The sequence below is a fragment of the Dendroctonus ponderosae genome, unplaced genomic scaffold (genome assembly GCF_020466585.1).
Source record: "Dendroctonus ponderosae isolate FM_Combo_2020 unplaced genomic scaffold, Dpon_F_20191213v2 Dpon_F_20191213_8, whole genome shotgun sequence".
Taxonomy (NCBI): Eukaryota; Metazoa; Arthropoda; class Insecta; order Coleoptera; family Curculionidae; genus Dendroctonus; species Dendroctonus ponderosae.
The window spans coordinates 10,882,562-10,904,436 of NW_026019016.1; the positions used below are offsets into that span (position 1 = coordinate 10,882,562).

Genomic DNA, 21,875 nt, shown 5'->3' on the forward strand with positions numbered 1-21,875 from the left:
TCTTCGATTCCAGTTTCATTTTGGACACTCGATTATCAGAATTGAAGGGAAGGAAAAGCAATACCCAAAAACTATTAGTTTTTTTTTGTGGTCGCATATCGAAAAGTCCACATCAACATGAACTTAAAGTGACATTTTTAAATCGTTAAATACCGCTCTTAAAATGTTTATTGGCCATTATATTTTGTTGCAACAAAAATAATGGATGGACTGCTCCGGTCGGAATCTTTTAAGTGGTTGCCGTTTTTAGAGGCCATACTTTCGGTAGATATGGATCTATTTGGGTCCGATGTTTATGGTCACCTTCAGGTGCTTTTAGGACTCCAAAGACTAGTTTGTGATTTTGTAAACCTGTGTYCTTAATCTTGCAGATTTGCACAAACGAAAAAACCGCRAAGTGGTGCAACGAAACGACTGGCGAAGTGCAATATGTGTAATCTGCTCGCTCAGGTTTTTTCATTTATCRGATATGTCAAGCTTTTTTAAATTAATACATTAWTCGAGAAAAAATCGCAAGATGGACAATTTTTTACCATTTGAAAATGTGTTGTTTTTAATTTGATTAATGCATACTAAAAAATGTTAAACTTTGTGATTCATTTAAAAATGAACTAAAGCGTATTGGAAATGTCGAGCTTTGCAATAAAGCTTTCTTAACTCAWACTAATAAATATAATATATCTTATCAGTAACCAGGGACCGAAATGATGAAAAAACTAATTTATATTCACAAGTTAATTCTCCAGAACTGAATTTTGAAAATTAGATACATTTACTATCAAATAGTCTTTTAGCACTTTAATATACTTTAATTTGATGCAGTTGGTGTAATTTATCGTTTTCTTTGAGTGTAAGTTTGATTCTCGTTAGGTTCAAATTTTAGCTAAAATAATGCTTTTAAATCATTTATTGTTTATTAATAATGGTGGTGTTCATATTTTGATCGATAGGTCTTTTCATCCATTTATAGAGAATATTTAAACAAAATTAAAGCCACATTTAAAGCAGCAATAAAGATAATTTTAAAGAAACTTAAATTATTTATATAAAAGACTAATAAAAAATGCATATGAGTAATAGCAAATCTGATATTTTCAAAATTAGATGAATGTTGCTGCGTTTTTTTAAATTTTACTAATAATCGTATCGCTGCGTTCGAGATCTGATTAGTTCTTCTGAGACGCATTTGATGCATCGCGCCAATCAATTAGAGCTTGCAGATCTTCACTTGACAAAACGTTGAGTTTATAGGGCGATTTGAAAAAACTTTTAGTGAATTTTTCAACGAAAACTAATCAACTTCGCTAGTTCTGAGTGGTTTATTTTCAAAAACCGACATTAAGGAAGTTTATTTTCAAATGCGTAAGCAATTTTCGAACAAGCTAATGGAATGTCCGATTGGTTCTTTGCGTTTTAGCTTAACTACGGTGAATATTTATCGGTTTTGCCGTAAGTGACCAATCACGACTTCGTTCACAACAGTTATCGGCCGGTTCTACATGCACAAAGCGCAAAATGCGATAGTGCATCTCGACGGAATGTTCATTAGCCCTCGGCAGTCCATATAGTTTTATGCTCGGATTGACCTTTCAGCTCAGAAGGTATTTCGTCTAGACAACTGAGATTCGATTACTAGAATCGACTAGAGCACCAAAGAGAACAATTCTTCCAACCCCAAAAAGTTGAAATTTGCGCCTAAAAGCCGGTATTTTCAGTTACTAACTAATTAGTGCTGATCGCGTATATGTTTTGCTTCATCAATTGGGCAATGGGATTATGAAAATCAGAAAATTACCAAATTTTGACATCGTACGATAGGGTAAAGACAGTTTATGCTTAACCGGCATTATTTTTTTTCGAAATTCTCATTGTCATATTGTAAAGGTACCTAATAAACGCAAATTTTAAAAATAAAAAGTTGCAGCGCAAAAAACAACGTTTTTCTAAAGAAGCCCTCTGTTTTATTTTAATTTGAATTTTTATGTAAATTTCAATTCATTGTTGTTATTTAAAATATAAAAGGTTTTCTTATCATAAATAAACGACACTGACAATATACGGGGTGTGCCATTTAAAACACTCTAAACTGAAAATACTCTACATTGAATGAATATTGTGAGCGCCCTGAAGTTTAAAAGGCAAATATTTTTCAACCAAGAATCAATAAAGTATCAGCTCTTGCCTTCTGCAAAATTTAAAAATTATGTGTCTGAAGACGACGGAGAAATTTTTGATTGTAAATGTGAAAACCTCAATTTTAACGGTGTGACGGCTGGAAAATGAGTGAGAAAAATTGGCCAAAATGGTTCTAATTGTCAAAAAGTATGCAATTGAACTAACGCATGATGATTGATAAAAGTGGACAATTTAATCGAGCTACTAAAGTGGGTAAAATGAATTGAACTGTTTTCCCTCTTAGCACGATAGAAGAATCTCAAAAAACATCGTTTTTCTAGAAAAAGCGGTATTCTTGTGGGTTAACTTTAAAATAACGAAAGCAAAGTTACAATTGATCTATCTAAACTACGCTGCTCTTTTTGCAAGAAACTGTCTCAACTTCTCCATCTTTTCCTTGAATTTTCAAATTAGTGGTTTATTCACTTCACCCCATAAAGTTTAACCATTTGGTTTGTTGCTTTTGCTCGGTCGTCAATTATCACTCTGCTAAATTGATTTTACCTGTTGAAACCAATTACCAACACGTCAATTAGCAATTAGACAGGGTTTACACAATAATCAACATTATTGGAATTCCCTTTTGGATAAAGTTATGCGCTTCAGCCTTGATTCTCGCTATTGAAACTCTTGGTCAGTAAAAAAGCGGCATGCTATAACGCAAAATTGCCTGCAATAATTTCGAAGGTAATGAGAATCTAAGGATCATACCAGAAAGTAACAATAGATTTTTTCATTTGCAATAAAAACAAATTTAAAGCGTGCATCATTATATATTCGCAAAGGGGAATGAAGAAACCCTGGCCGGAGGAGTCACTATTAACGATTAGGATCGAATTAGAAACGGAGCAGGAGATGGATGGTTCTCAATCAAGAGATCGAGAGATTCAAAGAAGATTCATAAATAAGTTTAGATATTTTTCGCATTTAAAAGAACCACGTTTGGGGTTTTCTTTTAAACTTTGTGTCTTCATTTGATTGCAGATCTCATCGCTAAACAATGCAGTGTCTGTCTGATTGTTTCATTTGGAATCGATAAAGTGTTTTCCCATGAGTAAAAATTTTAATATCTTTTTTCTGTTGTGTAGTCTAGTTTAACAGCATGGGAATTAAAAAGATGAACGGAACAAACGAATAAAGAAACATCGACTGAAAGAAGTAAGATGAAAGCGATGTTTTAGCCCATTTCGTGCTGTATGGAAATTATAAATGCAGCCTTTGTTTTATCAAAAATATCCACATTAAAAATGGGATTAATTATTAATTCGTTATTGCTGAAAAAATTGTTATTTTACATTAAATTATTATTTCAAAATTTGTTGATTTATTGAAACGATTTTTCTAAAATCACTTGCCAAATGTATACAAGCAAATTATAATAAATTTATTTTTGCTCACACAAGAAAGCAAAGAATTATACTGAAAAATTTCGCCCAGCAAATAGTGTTTAAGAACTCTTTCAGAAAATATTTTTCTTAAATCATGTAGTTGGAAGATTTAAGTACATTTATAGTACTTTTAGAGCTATTAATTAATGTACTTAATGCATGTGTGAATTTCATATATTTTTAAAAATAACAATCGGATAAGGAAACCTGCATCATTTGGGGCTTTTCGCATCTTAATTATTGTCAGGCGGATTTAAAAAATGACAAAGTTTTGTTATATTAAGCATTTTTTACTAGGAATGTTAACATTTAAAAATATTAATAAAAAAACGTTTCAAACTTAATAAGAAAATCTTAGATTAGTTTATTATATTATTATTATTCTCCATACTTTGTGTGTTTATATAATATGTGTTTCAGATTTTTTATTGTAAAAAAAAGTTTAAGTTGAAAGATAACATCATGCAGTGGAGGATTCAAAATGTTCAAATCTATCCCTCAAATTTTAAACTTCTCATACCAAATAAATATTGAATTTTCGTCAATTGCACCTCCATTCCAGTTGAATTTTCATAAAACTATAAAATACATTCTGATTCAAGCCAACATTTTCATGTACAATGTAAGTACATGTATGTAATGTAAGTACATAAAATTTTGAAGGTACACTTGTGCTTCTATATTTATACTTTACGATACGTTTTCAAACTTGCTTAGTAGTACCACGACTATATAAATTATACGACAGTTTAAACAAAAATGAATTAAAGTTGGTAAGAATGAAAACTCATGTTTTTAAAATTTTCTAAATCGAAAGCGTTAATTTTCTTGGTTCACTTTATATTTATTAATTGCTTTAACACAGCACACACTAATGTATTTTTCTACATTTTGCAAGCAGGTTGGAAAATACGGCACTTGTGGGTAGCTGAAACCTTCAAGACGTTGTTTTCAAATGCAACCGAAAAATCAATACGCAATTTTAAATTTCAACTAAGAACCTTTCCCGACATTTTGGCTAAGATTATTTAATAAAAAGGCTGTTTGAGCGGGTACTTTGGAGAACGTAGAGTTACTAAGAAAACGAAAAAAGAAACAAAGCTTGCGCTTACAAATCAATTAAATAGTCGTCAAATTGAAACAATAAATTAGTCGTAATAAAATAGTAATCGTTAACGCAACTTTCCGTGTTTATAAAGAGTTCGTTTCCCAATAACTGTTATTTTAAAATCGAACGCTCGACAAGGCTATTTTTCATACCTTCATTAAAAACTCATTAAATAACTTCAATTGAAACATAGACGAAATGTTACTTAAAACTGTACAAAGTAATGCGGACAATGACCAAACAACACAATTTTTGCTCAGTGAGAGATATTTGGTGACTTTAAATGTTGTTCGAGACCTAGCAGTAAAACAGCAACCACCAAAAGCTTATTGACAAATTTGTATACGGCAAGGAAATAACCATTTCGGTTTCATCATTAATTAGTCGAATTCCAATAAAGCATCATTACGAAAAGTATTGTTAATTTGCAAGAAACGATGTCATAAATTACGTTCGTTAATTGATATGTTTTCGAAGTTTGCAGCCCATTCGTTTGTCTACTAGTGACAAATTAATAATAATAATATCCAAATAAAATCGATTAGCGAACTGTTTTAGGTGTCCTTAATAGACAGTTGGTGCAAAGCAAGTATGATTAAAAACAAAGGAAATGGCACATCAGTTTTCCATTAAAAGAACAAGGTGAATTGCAGTGCAAACTTCAATTTCCTCATCAAGTTACACTTTTTAGGATGTAACTGTTTCCTGGGAAATAACTCATATAAATTATCAATCACTTTACTGAAACGTTACGGCACATATATAAATCTGTCGGCATTTTCTGGGCTAATTTCATATAATATGTAAATAAGTGCGAAAGAGTAAACGAGATACAGTAGCCGGTTTTAACACTTCCTGAGAGATAATTTCTACAGCGGATACGAACTGCGTAGATTAGAAGATGAGCCAATACATTCACGCGGGAAGTCAATTACTGACCGAAATTATATGAAAATAGTACAAAAATGAAATAGAGCGTTCACGAATCAGGAAGATTTTTATTGTGTAAGATCAGAAGTCTTCTGGTATAGTAAAAGCCGCCAGTTGAACGCCATCTTGCAAGAACCGGAGCAATATTTGTTGGTTCCTTGGTTCTGTTCTAGACGGTTTAAGAAGTAGAGACGTAGCACGAAGTGAGGCGAAAGGCGGCAAATGGCAGCAGGAAGGTCACGGACGGTCGACTTGGTGCTGCAACCTTCCATCATCTTCTTAATCACCTCGGTACGAAGAGTGCAGGAGAGAAAGCGTGCTCTAAGCTCGTGCTTTAAGAAGATTAATGCTTTACGGTTTATTGCTCGACGAAGAATCTATACTTTTAGCTACAAGCAGGCAGTGCCTCAGTTAAAATAAAAACAAATTCTTAAAGAATATATCGTCACTCAAACGTAGGAGAGTTTCGAGAAGATACACCTGCAAAGCTTTCCAAACCGCACACTTGAACCCAACTTTTTCTCGCAATTTTTCTTTAATATCTAAATATTGTGATTAAAAGTAGTCCAAACCAACACATCTAGTCATTCCTCCGTCGTACATCTTTCGAAATTTATAAGTCACACTTTGGTTACACCAATTAAATACAAGGGTCGTTAAGGGCATCGGGTAAAAGTTTTCTACCAAACCCGTGAAACATTTTTATGAAATTCTCCAGGTGTGAATAGGTATTGAGTGACCAGATTTCTGAAAAAATGAAAGAGTTTTTGGTTCAACAGTGGCGCACGTACAGACATGAGATTAAAATATTTTTGAATAAAAAAATACCGCGCCACTGGACAACAAAACTAATTATCCCGTTTAATTGCTTGTTCAATTCCAAACAAAACACCTCTCTCGAGTTTTCTTCGTATAATGCATCGTTTTTTAGTAGAAAATTCAATATGATCAATTCAAAGTTTGAATTAAGATATAACTGTTGGTAGAAGGATTCTAAGACGTGCATTAACACGATTTTTATGTTTTTTACTCGAAATAAATGCGCTCTACAAATAAAAATCAAGGCTTTTTGTTAGGAATTGAATAAGCCATGAACAGGAAAAAACATTTTTTGAAAAATCAGTGGCGCACTCTTTTTTCCTCAAAAATATTGAAAGTCATCCCGCATGTCTTCCCCATCTGCAAAATTTTATTTAAATATCTCAAGCGGTTTCGGATTTATTGAAATTTTTTTCGTTTTTTACGAAAACTTTAATGCCGTCCGTAAACCTTCGAAACAATTCCTTTAAGAGCTCTCATGTATGAGCTTTTCTTCTTGCACCAACGTCATCAATCACCTTCTGAAGATTGTCAGAGTACCTACTTTCGAATCGCCCAGTATAGATGATATTATAACCCAACAATAAAGCTAGTAATATTTTAGATTTTGGAAAGGTTCAACCGTAGAATTGTAATTGAAAAAGCAAATATTTTCCGTTTTAAATGATAATCATTTTAAAAAAATGTTCTGTATTCGTTGTGTTCTAAATAAAATCCTTGAAGAGTACCTGAGGTCATGTGCTAGACATATCTCAACAGAAAGCCACGTCTGAGGCTCTACCAGTTAGCAAATATTTACGAAAAAGTCTAGATAAATGATCTCGCAATAAAGCTTACCAAGATAACGCTTTTCACATCTGCAACGGGGACGAGTTTCGAGAAAACAAGAAACGCTCTGTGTATTTACCGAGGGCACAAGAAATACGTGTAATATATTTATTTAGTCATGACTTAGCCTTATCACCGCATTGGGCCTTATCGTCTTCAAGGATTTACTTTCAGATAAATCGGTGTGAAAAAGGCAGTTTGATGAAATCCCAAGTATCTTGTCTTTCTGTTAAAACTTCGAAAAAACCAATTTACACGATTGTATTTTCTGCTGCAACATCAGTTAATCAATCACGCAAAATTTGAAATATGTGAGTTAATTGACTGTAAAACCTCGACTCAATCTGACGGGAAAATTCCAATCAAAATGTACCTTTACTTGGTGTTATCTTTGACAAACAATTTTTTAAATGGTACCATTGAAAATGTGACTCGGTTATCAGGTCATTCGAGTCACTAAAACCATGTACCGAATTATCATTGGACAAATGGCTCCTTTATCGTCATTTGCTTTTAGAATACAAGCGAGCTTTCAAGATGCCATTGTATTGGTGTGTCTTCTTATTTAAGCTGATCTGACTTTTTATTTGAGAAAAAAACTCCGGCTCCACCACTAAATGATCAATTTATTCAAATCATGATTTTCCAATTTTTCTGGCGTTTTATAACATTTGCAAAAATCTTCTAAGAATTGCTGTGTAGAATTAATCGCTCTTCTTCCGAAACTTGAACTATTGCATGGCTAAAAATGCAATGTTATAAACAATGCCTGACCATATTGGGAGATGTAACTCGTCGTTCTATAGAAAAAACTGATTCAATTCAATACAGTTGTTGAGATAAACTATAATTTAACCCAGTGATTCACAGCCATATGAATTATGCAGTAATTTTGTAATAATCGAGAGAGTGAAAGGATTAAAGTCTATTCCTACACTATTATTGCAATAAATCTGCATGCAATCGTGCAGTTTCCTTAAATAGTTCGAATTCGAAGTGTTTCCCCTTATAAGACAACTATTGAAAACGTCCCGTTATGAAAGAATAATAATTATTTTAATTGTTTAATTATCGTGTGTGAGAATTTCGATAATATGCAGAGGATAATATTTTACATAAATATTAGCTGGATAGTCAAAGGCAAAYGGCTGACTTTAATAAATATTCAGAACGTATACATCAGTTTACAGATAAGAACAAATTTAATMTAATTGTTGCTTTAAGCACAGGGCATTTAAAAAAACAGGCACTGTTTCTTGGGTAAAAAGTTCTATTYAATGTAGATCAAAACCTTCTTTATTGTTATMTCGTTCGTATCAAAAGTTCTTCAATTTCTCAGGAATCATTTTTGAGAAAACTTGAAAAAGACAACCGAACCACTTCTTTTGAAATTCAGTGAACTMARTGAACAGGAATAAAAATTGRGATTGGCAAAAGACATTTTTAAACATTGATAATTTGAGAAGWATCAGAAGAATAAAAAAATYTCTCTAGACACTGATAATTGCAACTCTCAGAATCCATTAACATTTTGGACTCAGGTTGTTTCATTAGAGCTAAAGTAAATGAGCGAGTTTGCAAACCGTTTCCAATTTAGCAAAACTCTTTTTATAACATTTTCTCCTAAAACACCGACAAAACAACAAGACAAACAAGACAAAAACGTTTCTAAACCGCATCAGCAGTTGAATTGCTAAAACCCGTTTAGAAGCGCAGAAAACTCTAGATGGTTTAAAGAAAACTACAATTTTAAATCATCTATACCTTGCAGCTGCGAAACGAACCTTTCCAAATTGAACTTTCTGCCTATTTTCTAGTTTCAGCTCTACGTGTTTGAAATAAAACTCGAGATTTAGTAAATGTTCGTGAAACACCATGTGGGAAAAAAGTTATTTTACCTGCGCTCTTCACAATCAACTCACCTACATCCTCTGTAAACGTTTTTTGCGATCTGTAAACTAGACTGCTATTGTTAAAGCAAAAAAGTATATATTGAGAAAGTTGGTTCATCTTCTGTTTAACATACTGATGGCCGATATCTTTAATAATATGCCTGTAGCCGTCCATATGGCAAGCGAACAATTTTAAGGTACTTCTGCTTAAAAATAACTAAGCAGTAACGTGATTTTGATCAAACTGCCAGTAGGATTGCTCATTAGCGTTCTATCAAGGATAGCGTGATACTGAGCAACTTGTTAAACTATTTATTGCCGGCAAATTACTACCGAGAAGGTTTGTGAGAAATCGTAAAGCCTTTGAACATTACCAAGAATCATCAGTTTCAATAGAATTCAATGTTTCCGCAATTGTACGTATTTGTAAGTGAAGCCAGGCAGCTAAACCATGCCAAACTTAAATTGATGGTTTGGCTATCTGAAGCCATTATATGCATATTAATTATGGTCATGCAAAGAGTCCGCTTCATTATTCCATTTAAAAATTATTAATTGGAACACGTAGAACGTGGAACAAATTAATATCTAGTCAGTGAAATATATGGCCCTGTCTTCCTCCGAATTAATGTTAACATTAGTTTTAATGTATCGTGCAATAACCAATTAGTTCACATGTAATGCGTAAGGAATTGCCGTAGCTTGCACTGATTAATGCGTTTTTTATGATGATTTTAGGCAATTTTTCTCCAGCTATGTGGAACAAGTTTTCGGTATTTACATATGAAGCAGGTAACCGGGGTATCAGCGTGCGTAACTCCGTAATTTGAAGTTTTTATTATCTTTAAGGTTGTTCTTTATAGTTCCGAAAATTACAGACCTGAATTCCGTTCTTCAATTAGACGAATTTTAAAATTCATAATTCTTGCAGACAACCAATAACCATAACCATTTTCGGTTAAACCATTCACAAAACATTGTCTTATCCGGATTAGTTCCTAGATATTGGACCAGTTTATGAACAGATTTACCAGAAGAAAGTATTTATTAGCGTTAATCAATAAAAAATATATATTAAACCTTCTAACTATTCAAAGTAAATCAACCGACTTTTTTTAATATCGATTTTTAGGAAAATAAACCGTGTCGGTTCCCAAGTATTATTTTTGCCACAAAAATAGCTACTTTCAAAGTATAATGTACGACTTTCTAGCATGATTCGTAAGATTGCACGGCACTTTTCAAAAACTGCTGTAAAATTCAGCATAATTTATTAGATGCGTTTATCAGAAGATTCACCAGAAAAAAATTTTTAGGGCGTCAATAAATAATTAAAAAAATGTTAAACCTTCCTCAAAGACATTCCGATAAACAGGGCTTTAAAAACAATAAATTTGAGCCGCTTCTAACTATTCAAAGTAAATCAAACGACTATATTTTTAAATAGATTTTTGGGAAAATAAACCGTGTCGGTTCCCAAGTATTATTTTTGGCAGGAAAATAGCCACTTTCAAATTAAAATGTACGACTATCTAGCATGATCTCGTAAGATTGTACGGCACTTTTAAAAAAACTGCTGTGAAATTGAGCATAACATATTAGATGGGTTCACGAGAAGATTCACCAGAAGAAAGTATTTAGGGCGTCAATAAATAATAATAAACAGGGCTTTAAAAACAATCAATTTAAGCGGCTTCTAACTATGCAAAGTAAATCAAACGACTTTATTTTTATATGCATTTTTAGGAAAATAAACCTTGTCGGGTCCCAGGTATTATTTTTGGCATCAAAATAAAATGTGCAATTTTCTAGCATAATTTCGTAAAATTCTTAGATGCTGTTTTTCAAAAATTGGTGTTAAAATGGCATGGAATCCTTTCAAAATGGAGTAATTACTTTAAACTGCAATTTTGATGATTTAGAAAATATTGAAAACGTTCAAGTTGTAGCATCCCGTATAACTCAAGAATAAACTAAAAACAAATAAAAACTGGAAAGTCATAGCCCTTTTTTATACAAATATAAAGGGCACAAAACCATTCTTTGGCTCAAATAAGCCAATGCCCTAACTTTTATTAGAAAACAATGTCCGACTACTCCGATAATGATGGTCAAAGTACTTCAAAAAACATTTTTTTTAAGATCGGGAGAATTATGCGATAGATTTTAATAAAACTCGCTGTAAATTTGTTCCTATGTAGGACTCATGCTTGGATGAAGCAACAGAGTTCAACCGCTTTGGACAAGTGAAGAATTCTTGAGCTTCTTTGTGCAAAAACTAACAGAACTTTTTATTTGGTGGCTGGAATCAACTGATTTTTCTTGAGTTGATGCACTAATCCTTGTTGAACATTTTTGAGCTCTTTATAAAATCTTGCAGTATCCATAGTTTTTGCGCAAAAAAAAAAATTTCAAAACAGATCATTTTTGAGGAGCTTTCTCCATCTATAGCAGGAGAGCCAAACATTTTCATTAGTAAAAGTTAGGCCAGATGGTCTTCTTATGATCCAAAGAATATTACAGAACCCGTTTGATCATGTGCTTGCGGCAAAATGTGCCTAATTCTTAGTTTTTTGTATAGCCGGTGTATTGTAAAATTATGAATATCTGGTTTTCATCAATGAAAGTGGTATCAGATTATATGCCGACACTTTTGTGTTGAAGCCACCTGTGGCACACTTTTGAAGATGCACGCTACTCGTGCTGCGAAACATTAGGAAGAAATTCGTTACCACGTAGGCCTAGAAGCCCTAAAACCTAATCAGTTTTAGCTTTTGACTCCGATAAAACGTTTGACTAAAGAAATACTTTTAGGAAAAATTTTTCGTTCCTTCTTTCCATTTTCTTAAAAATCGCCCATTTTGAGCAAACATTCCACGAAAAAAACGGTTTTTACCTCTATCCATTGTCCAACATGTTACTTCTTCAATTTAAAAATGGTTTCCTTGCCACCAACAGTTCTTTCTAGTCAACCCATTACAAGCGACAAAAATTTGAAAATCCATTAGGCTATCGATACACATCGTCTAAATGTCCGGACCATATGCATGATAAATTTCAGGAACCAACTCTCCATAATTTAACTCTATTTCTTTTTTATGTTTTCAGCTTGTTAACATAGTGTTTTTTTGTTGCAGGTAACCAAACCGACTCTTATCGCACCATCATCATCACGGGCACCATTTGGGTTCCTACCATCGACTAGTAGTGGCCGTTGTGGTATTACCGGTATTCTGAGGGTCTGAGCCCATAGGGGGCGATAAGGGGACAAGTTGATGAAACTCATAAAGTACTTAGTAAAACCTCGGGCAATCCGATTTTTTTGTACGTAAAGGGGATTGGGATAAATGAACAAAACCTTTGATGTTTCAAAGTTACCTGCTGTGGGCAAAAGTTGAAGCTAATTAAGCTTACAGTCCACGCCACTGGCAAAACCAGAAAACCACAAAGCTCGCGCTCATTAATTTCCCCATTATTTTTAAATCTAATTTATTGTTTTAGGTATTTGGTTACAGCTGTTTAGGCTTTATGATCCTGTCCTTTGGATTTTGTTCTTAGGACAGTGATGCTGTTCATTAGCTAGGTCCTCATTTGCAACTACCATGAATAATTACATTCTAATTGAGTTCAATACATTTTACTTGAGTTGTCAAATTAAAAGCGTTTAAATCAATATTAACGACCCGATGTGCTGGTATATAGAGTTAGTTGTGTTTTTATTTTGAAACAGTTAAAAAATCAGTAAAGTTTCAAATACAAGGAGCTGAATTTTGGCAAATTAGTTTTTTTCAGTTAGGAAGGAAAAATATTGAATTTATGCCTCTCGACGTTTTAATTTTTAATGAGAATTTTATAGCGGAATGTGGTTTTAGTGGAATTTTAATACCCATTTCATAACAAACTTCTTGGCAATTATTACCCACTTAGAAATGTTAATGTTTGAATCCATTGGCAAAAGAAAACGGAGAAAATGTCCGAATAGTTTCTTACTCACCTTTGGTTGGTCTAGCAAATCCCATTTTTTCAGCGGGTCATTGTTTTAATTGTTTAAATTTTAATTAATTAGTTTCAGTGTTTTTCAGTGGCTCCATTTTTCTGTGTTATGACTCTTCTACAGAAGTTCATCAACGTGTCAAAGAAATTAACAAATATTGGGTCCAGTAATGTATTCATAAAAAAAAGCCCGGTTGTTCTAGGTAGAAAAATATGTATATAAAATCGGTAACATTTTYYACTTACTGAAAAACCATGGTATTGAWACSATACTGGAGAAATTGTACTTTCTGAWYATCATTTCGTCATTTRGCAAAATATACATAATATTGAGCACAGTTCTGCGTTTTCTTTTGTCGATACCTTCAGATATCGATATTTTGCAAATTAATTCATATAAAAATTTCCAAGAGATTTGCGTATCCAATCTTTCAAAAATTTTGCCAAATAATCGAATGTTACCATACTTAGAAAGTGAGTACCAGCATTCCCTATTGTGGAACAACCTGTATTTAAAATTGTTCAAAAACGATGTACAGAGAAATAGAGGTTTGACTCGTTGTGTATCTTATGATTAATGTGATTGGATGTATTAGATTATTCTAGAGTTTATGATTTACTGGAAAGGTTAACATTGTTGTTAAATTAAATTATTTTTATATGAAAAGGTGTATTTAAGCTACTTCAGAAATATACTCTATTAGTTATCCATTTTTTTTTAAATTAATTACCGCAAAAAAAGGGGGAGAAAAACTTTAAAATCGGTTTTATCATCGAAGCATATAAACAATAAATCTAGATGTTATTTTCCATGTTACCTTTAATTTTAGAAACTACAAATGTTCAATACAGCATTTTTTTCTTTGTAACAGTAATTTGTTTTGTTAGCAAAATATTTTAGTCAGATTTGAGCAACATTTTAGAGCACTCTATGAAACCCAGCAATTTCCACAATTCTTTCAAGGGAAGCCGATGACCCAGAAATCATCAAACACACACTATCGGTGAGTACTTTTCCAATAATAACTATTTAGTGAATTTAAGTGCATACCAAACAAACTTAGCTTATTTGGACTCAGAGAGCTTTTAGATCAATTATCACATTTAGAAACAGAATGCCTTCTACTTGATTTGCGGCGTTTGGAAATTGATCATTGCCATTTTAAATATCAAAGAACTTTCGTTGTTCCTGAAAATAATAAAATTCGATGCATCATTTGAAAAACAATGAAATATCTTTCGAAAGCGAGACAACACAAAGAACGGCACAATAACTGAAAAGCCGAAGATTTTATCACGCGACTCTCGAAGCTTAAAGCCTATCTGAAAATTTATTGCGGAAAAATTACAATCCATTGCCGATTTTAACGATACCACTGGGTACGTATAAATAATGTTTTACAGCCTTGAAAGCTCGCGCTGAAGACTCGTAAAGCTGCTGATTTCATTTCCCGACTCTGCCTAATTGTCCACTTCACACATTAACACATTGTTTTTGCGCACCAAACTACCATAACACTTTTACAATCCAACCCATATTCATATTTTGTCAACGGATCAATAGGTGTTTTATTTTTATTCAGTTCATACTTTTAAAGCTTTTTTCCTCCAGCAGTTCTGTTATTAGCAGACAATGGAAACCGGAACAAAACATCAAAATCACACTTTAAAATATTGCACGTTAGATGTAAATTGGGGCAAATTAAAAAACTAACAGTTTTAAAATATTGTCATACCAAGAACATATTAAAAATAAAGCATTGAAGAACTTTAACCAGTAGAACTGTTGAAGAATTGGCAAGCTTGTTTTTCATTTAAAATCATACTTATAAGTGCCGAATTAAATCTACTGAATTTGTGTTTCTTTGGCACTCCAGATTAAGTAAACGAAACTAGAATTTTGAGCAAAAGCTACCAAAACTAACATATACCAAAAACTAAAATATTAACTGAAAATTCGTGGTTAAACCAGCCCGTCATAAGCTTCGAAATTCCTTCAAGTAATTCTCTTCTCGGCAATCCCAGAAACCCTGAAGCACAAAAATTAATGCTCCTGATGACAGCAGGAATTCTTTTTGTACCGAGAATAAGGCCCGGTAAAAACAGGTTTTTTATGGGATGGTGTCAAAGTTTAAATTTTAATGTTTACGGATTGCAGCTCAAAGAAGAACCGAGAGAGAACCTAATGGTGTACCCAGATGATTGTTTTCAATTATACATTGACGAACCTGGTCGGTTTTTATAGATGCTTATTTCATATTTTCTTGTTTTTTTCCGCGAATTTATTAGTTGTGATTTTTTCTGGTTTAGTTTCCAAGTGAAAGAATGTCAATTGTTTATTACATCAGATTTTTAGCTCTTAGGTAGATGTGGCGGCCTTTACCTCTTTACTGCAAGGATATAAAACATTTAAAAAATCATAGAAATCCTCAACCACTTGTTTAAGTACAAAAACGAAGGAAAACTGGTGACATTATTTATTGAGAGTTAATAAACGTTGGAGTAAAAAAAGCCCAAATTTTCGGGAAAATTTTGGAACCCGTTGTCTCAAATTTCTATTCATCAATGGAAGTATTCCAGCAATAAATTAAAATAAACGTTCTAAACTTCTAACTAGCGTTCTTCACCCTGTAGTAGGAATCCGCTGACAATCTGGCTATAAAATCGCACAAAGAACCGGAGCCATTTGGATGAAGCAAATCATAAAAAAATTATCGCGCTGCCAATCTACCAAAAACTTATTTGATGTAACGGTTTTGGTCAGGACGATCTGCGATTCGCGAATTTTTATATCTCGAACATTAACATTTACAAAATGGTCGATTCCAGTCTTGCCCAGCATGAACATTCATAAATATTCTTTGTCGACTACCATGTGTTTCTTAATTATTTTAGTTTGAAAATGTTTGTTGGATAGCTTATGTTGGGACTGAGAACATATGTGGGCTATTACATTAAATACCAAACAAGTTAAAGACAACGAAAACCATTAAATATATCTAACTGTTTACAAAACAGTTTAATAACGAGATTAGATGAGAATTATTAAATGGTTAATACGTTATTAGTAATATGAGCATTGGTATTCTAGCGAAAGCCATTAATTATTAATTTAAGCCAATTTAAGTTGTTTAGTTATTAATGCAAATTGTTGCTAATAAGTGAACATTTTAATTCGCCTGGCCAAATTTCAGGAGTGGAGCTTTTTCAAGATTCGCTGCTGAAAATCGCCGAAAGTCACTTCAAAAGTTCAGTCTTTTGGTCCCAATTTGATAAGTCTATAAGGAATTTTCTTCCCAATAAATGCACAAAAAAAGTTTGAAAAAGTTGCCAAATATATGGAATTTGTAAGCAGTCAGAGTATTAATTTACCAGTTTGTAATTAAAAGCGGTATTTTGTGATCAAGGAGTTTGTGAGCCATTTTATGAGGAACAAGCAGGTAATCAAGTTGCAAAATTGGCAAACTAAAAGCTCAATTTTTAACACAACCGCTAGTTTAAAAGGCAAATAAGTCAAATCCTAGAAATATACAGAATTACTTCAAAAAATATGTAAACAAGAACACAAGAACCATAATAAGAAAAGCAGCAATCTAAAAGAACAGCGAAATAGTGCGATGTCGTGGTAGATACAAAGAGACAGAATAAGATCTAGTTTTAAGCAGATTTGGAAACTTTTCCGTTATTTCTGAAGACGGAATAATGTATAGCAAGAAGCTAAAGAGCTTTGTTTGGACACTGCAATATTCAAAACCAGCCCGCTAGACTGCCAGTCGGAAATTAATGGAGAAAATTACTTAAGCTCTCAAGAGCATTAATCATCCTTAAAAAAACTCATCTCTAACTAAATGAGTACAAAACTGCTGGAATTCCTCGCAACCGAGAAGCATCTTCGGACTTTTCATATCCATCGCATTATTTTCTGCAATACCGAGCAGATGTTAATCTCCCAAAGAGTTCGTGCAAAATAATAGGAAAAGCCGCCTGTACTCTTCGGAGTAATCGAGCATTTTGCTCGATACGATCACGGTTGTCGTGACCAGCGTGACCAGCGAATCTCGATACTGGCGGCTTCCACAAAGAAGGGGCCATGGGGGTGGAAAGCTTCAGCTTTATCGATCGTTAAAAGATCGAAACTTTGCAGATTTTTTTGGGTAAAATGTCATCGAAGATGAGAGCAGCAAAAAGTGATTCTCACTGTACAGTTTGTAGAAAGAAAGTATAAAAAATATCACCTTCAACCAAAGATAGTTAATGAATAGTATTTTCAGCTTTAGACCTAAAAATACTGGACAAATTATTATTTTAATTGCTAATTGAACAGAATTAACAGGATAATTTTCTTCTAAGTTCTGGTTCAAATTATAAATAGACACCAAGATCTCGACAATGTCCGCGCCAAAGGGGCGGCGCGAAGCATCACTATTTGTGATTTTCCTTAAATAAAAAAAATAAAATCTTAAGTAACCATGTTATTGTGCAGCTGTTTCATCTTTCTCAATTGTTTCTTATTTGCTGCTTCCAAAAAATTAATAATTTTTAAATCTAAACATACCTGCGTTTATATAACTCGTTTCCTATTTTATTTTTTTAACAATTTCATTTTCCGATAAGCTAAATTTCTGCAGAAGAGACAAACTAAAATTAAAAGAGCTAGTTTAGTAAGAACAGTGGAGACAAACAAGAAATACTGTGTCTAAATAATTAATTTCCAAAAGTATGAAATTAATTTCCGCCTTAATATTATTTTCGAACGAACGAAAACATCAATAAATGTAGGTTTAATGGATTTCCTCAACTTTTAATCTCCCCTTTCGCGTAACTCCGTTCATAATCATGCATGTTCTCAATTAGTTCTGTTAATTCCCATGTTTTTATAGACTCTGGTTTATTTTTCATGTAAATGTCTTGGTAAAGTTGCTTCTAAAGGTAAGACAGTGGCAAATTAGCAAATATTATGTACCATTCGACACCTACTGCCTACTGGAAAGTAAAAACTAATCAACGTTCAGCTAAAAATACGCGCTTATTTAACACTGGCATTGGTTTAATTAATCTAGACATTAAAACTGAATTATCTGCCGTTGACACAGTTTCGAAACCTGAAGCTTTTGGTGTAGGAAGCAAGAATAAAAACGGAAAAACGCCTACTTTACCTATCCAATATTTCATAAGGATTTGAATATGACAGTGTAAGTTGCACGATGCTAAATGCAACAATCTAATAGTACGCGTTGGGAAATGTTGCTTGGAAATGTGAATTCGCTGCGTGGATGGATAAGAAAGATGTTTGAAATCCGTTTCATCTGATAATAACCGAAACAAATGCACACGACCTGAAGAACCAAACCTATAGTCGAACAAAGGCATTATCTTTGAACCGTTGGAGTTAAGGCAACAATATTTACCTTGATATCAAATTTGGACTGTTTACTTTCAGTGTTTGATGAAGAGCAAAAAATACGTTTTAAATGTTCCACTTGTGATTGTAGTGTCAACAGTAATAAGCCTAGATTGTTAACGAGATTATTTATCTCCGGGTAATGAAAATTCCGTTACGACGTAATATACTAGATTAAGGCCGAGAAACTATTTAACGAAAATCCGTTTAAATGATAAGGATTAAAGCTTTTCTTTAGCTTATATCAATTCGAATTGATGATATTTTATAGTAAGCACTTCAGTATCTTTCTTCAACTTCGTGAAAATTGAATTTATGAAATGTGATGTTCTGCTAATAAAACCGGAATTAGGACGCTCTTCTTATTTAAATCGCTATCATTGTAAAACGTTCTTAACTCGAATATACGTTGTCAGTCTGCAGCGTTGACCAGAAGCAGAATCTAAAATTTTTCCTCATAAATTGCCTGAATTCATGTTTATATAGAAATATCGATAATAAGCCTACACGTTTCTAGAGAGTTGGTCGATGCACTATAAATAATGAATGACCGTAATGCTTTTGAGACGCTCCAACGAAACGTTAAATAAAGTATAACTGTATTCCTTTTTCTTCTTCAATTCTGGACTCAGTTTCCTACATCTTCTATGCGTATGTTATACTACTTAAGGCAAGATTGCTCAAGTCTACCATCTGGTAAGGGTACTATTTAGGCATGGACTTATGAAGTATTTATTTAGAGATGTACAAAGCGTGTTCTAGATTTTTGTCGTTGAAAAGAGCAGGGTCCTACCAATGAAACATGAATGTGAACTTAGCAGGCTCGTAGTAAGTAAATGTTTTGCCGATAGCAAACTTCAAATAATCCTATGTATGAACAACAAATACAAACTGAAGACTTTTATCATTTTCACATTTTTCTTATTCAAGTTTAGTACAGTTTCTGTAATTTGCAAGGTTTCCTTTCAATCTTACTGTAAAGTATTCATTCAATTCATTCAATCTTTTCAAATCTAGTGTAAAAAATTCGAACACACAATCTTGAGCAGCGCAACTCTCAAGCGAACCGAAATGTATGTGGAACATCAACGGAACAACCTAGAAAAGTTTCCAGACCACCTAAATAGGCAACATTTCCTATGAAAATAGATAAAGTGAAGAAGTCAAGTCAAAACGAAAAAATCATGCAAACCTTCACAGACATAGACCAGAAAAATCTTGGAACAATGCACTTGTTAACAATATGCAAAGCATTTACTCCAAGAGAAACGGGGAGAATTCGTAGGCTGGTGGGAACACCTTATATAAAAATAAACCTCACGGCCACAACTAACTTTGAGCAAAGGGCTTTTAATTGCAATTATCGAAACCTACCGAATGCCATGCTTTTGTAGAAGCGTCTATGAAGAAACCACGAAAAGATTAGTTCAAACCAGGATCCCGGAACATCAAAGAAACTATAAATTAGAACAAGTGAGAAAGTCGACAGGGGCGGAACATTTGAACAAAGAACACATCAATTACATTTAACATACAATCCTAATAAGAGAAGAAAGTGGAAAGGAGAGAAATAAGTTAAAACAATATTAACAGAAAAGCAAAACAATGACACTAAACACTGAAAATACCCAATAGCTCAATACAGGAAAGAGCGAAATAGAGTCTCGGATGCTCTCGAGCAAACCACCTCTGAGGATGAAAGCGGCTCGTGCTTGCGCTAGAAAGAAAATATTTTCTGCTTTGGTCCAAACGCCCGAAAACTCACAATGTACCCAAATCTGCACGTATGATGAAACCCAGTGAAACCCTTCATAAAATAAAAATATATTTTGAAGAATGTCAGTTATTAATTTAAATGATTATCAAGAAAGTTCCCCATCACTCTCTCTGAAAGCAGTGCTCTAGACCTAAAGTATTACTTAACACAGACCTCAGGCTTATTTTTACCGAAGATATTTTCCACCTTACTTGTTCTGCTCAACTGACTACCTCTTTTGCCGGTAGTTTCAACACACATGTTTGCTTATTATTTTTACTTGCTTATACAAAGGTACATGTTATGCTCCAATAAATGCGGCTTTAGATTAATAGCCAAATCAGCTTCCAGTTCCAGCTATGGTCAGCTGCACTAGAAATAATGCGCTGGGTTTGGCAAAATATCACACTAATCATATTTGCGCATTTTTCATCTTGAGTTGCCGGTGAAATGGAAACAGCCATTGGCTATGTGGATGTTGTTCATATTTTGTCTCGATTTTACGGAAGAAAATCCCCGAAGAAATTTACCGTTACCACGTTCGGTTCGATCTCGAGTAAACAATCTGAGCGATGCCCGAAGGCAATTCTGGGCGGCCTGTACAAACCATAATTTAAGGAAATTTGACGTGTTCGAAAAATGGTTGATTTTCTCAAAGATTACGACGCCATTGGTCCGTTACCGATCGTGTTTTTACTCGTTATTTATATTTGACCACACGCGATATTCCAGAAGTGGATCGGTTGCATATAAAACAGATTTCGTCATGTTTCTTTATAATCTTATTTCTTTCATTAGCGAAATTTTAAGAGCTCCTTTGCAGAAAAATACAGAGCAGGTGGTATGAAAAATAATTGACGCAAATGGGTAATAAACTATTTCATTTTCCACTACTTAGGACTTTATTGGAATTATTTATTATAAATAAAATATATGCAAAAGTAAATTAAAGCCCATTATTCTCCGAATACTAGTTTTACGGATAATTTATAAAAATTTGATACTTTAAGAAGAGAGTTCTAACTGTACAGAAAATGCAAAATTATAAGATGCTGATATTATTTTCCGGTGACCAGAAACCAATGGCAGTCATGTTTTGAAAATTCCACACTTGAAGCATTGAGCGAGGGGAAATCGAAAATGCTTTTTTAGTTAACAGGAATAATTATTCAATTTTTTACAGCAGCTCTTCACATATGAACCAGAAATATGTCACAAAGTGGTCATTTTGCCACCTATTTTTTCTTCGTTTTCATTGCGCTCAAATGCTTTTTCACCTAGTTGCCTAGCATTTGCCTCTAGTTTCCCTTTATTTCAACAATTAATTTTTATTTCGTCAATTCGCCAATCCAATGATAATTTTTTCTTAGTTATTGTTGTCTAATCAAATTGTAGAAAGGCACTTTTAGGTAGGTTAAATTTTCAAATCTCCATCTTTACCGGCTTCGGAAAAATCGTTAAAAATTCACCAAAACTCAGATATCATAAACCAAGAACGATGAAATTTTGAGCCACTGGATAGAGCAGTTGAAAATGCATTAAAAAGGTGGTATTCACCTTTTTACGAAATTAATAGTGCGGGAGC

The 21,875-nt window shown here is 33.3% G+C and overlaps 1 long non-coding RNA gene across 1 annotated transcript in view; it reads right to left on the reverse strand.

The window, feature by feature from the left end:
• Positions 1-5,382: 5,382 nt before the first annotated feature.
• LOC109536125 overlaps positions 5,383-21,875 on the reverse strand; it is a 28,363-nt gene continuing 11,870 nt past the window's right edge. Inside the window, exon 3 of the long non-coding RNA XR_007282066.1 lies at positions 5,383-5,933. This is a non-coding gene — a long non-coding RNA (uncharacterized LOC109536125). The remainder of the gene's footprint in view (positions 5,934-21,875) is intronic.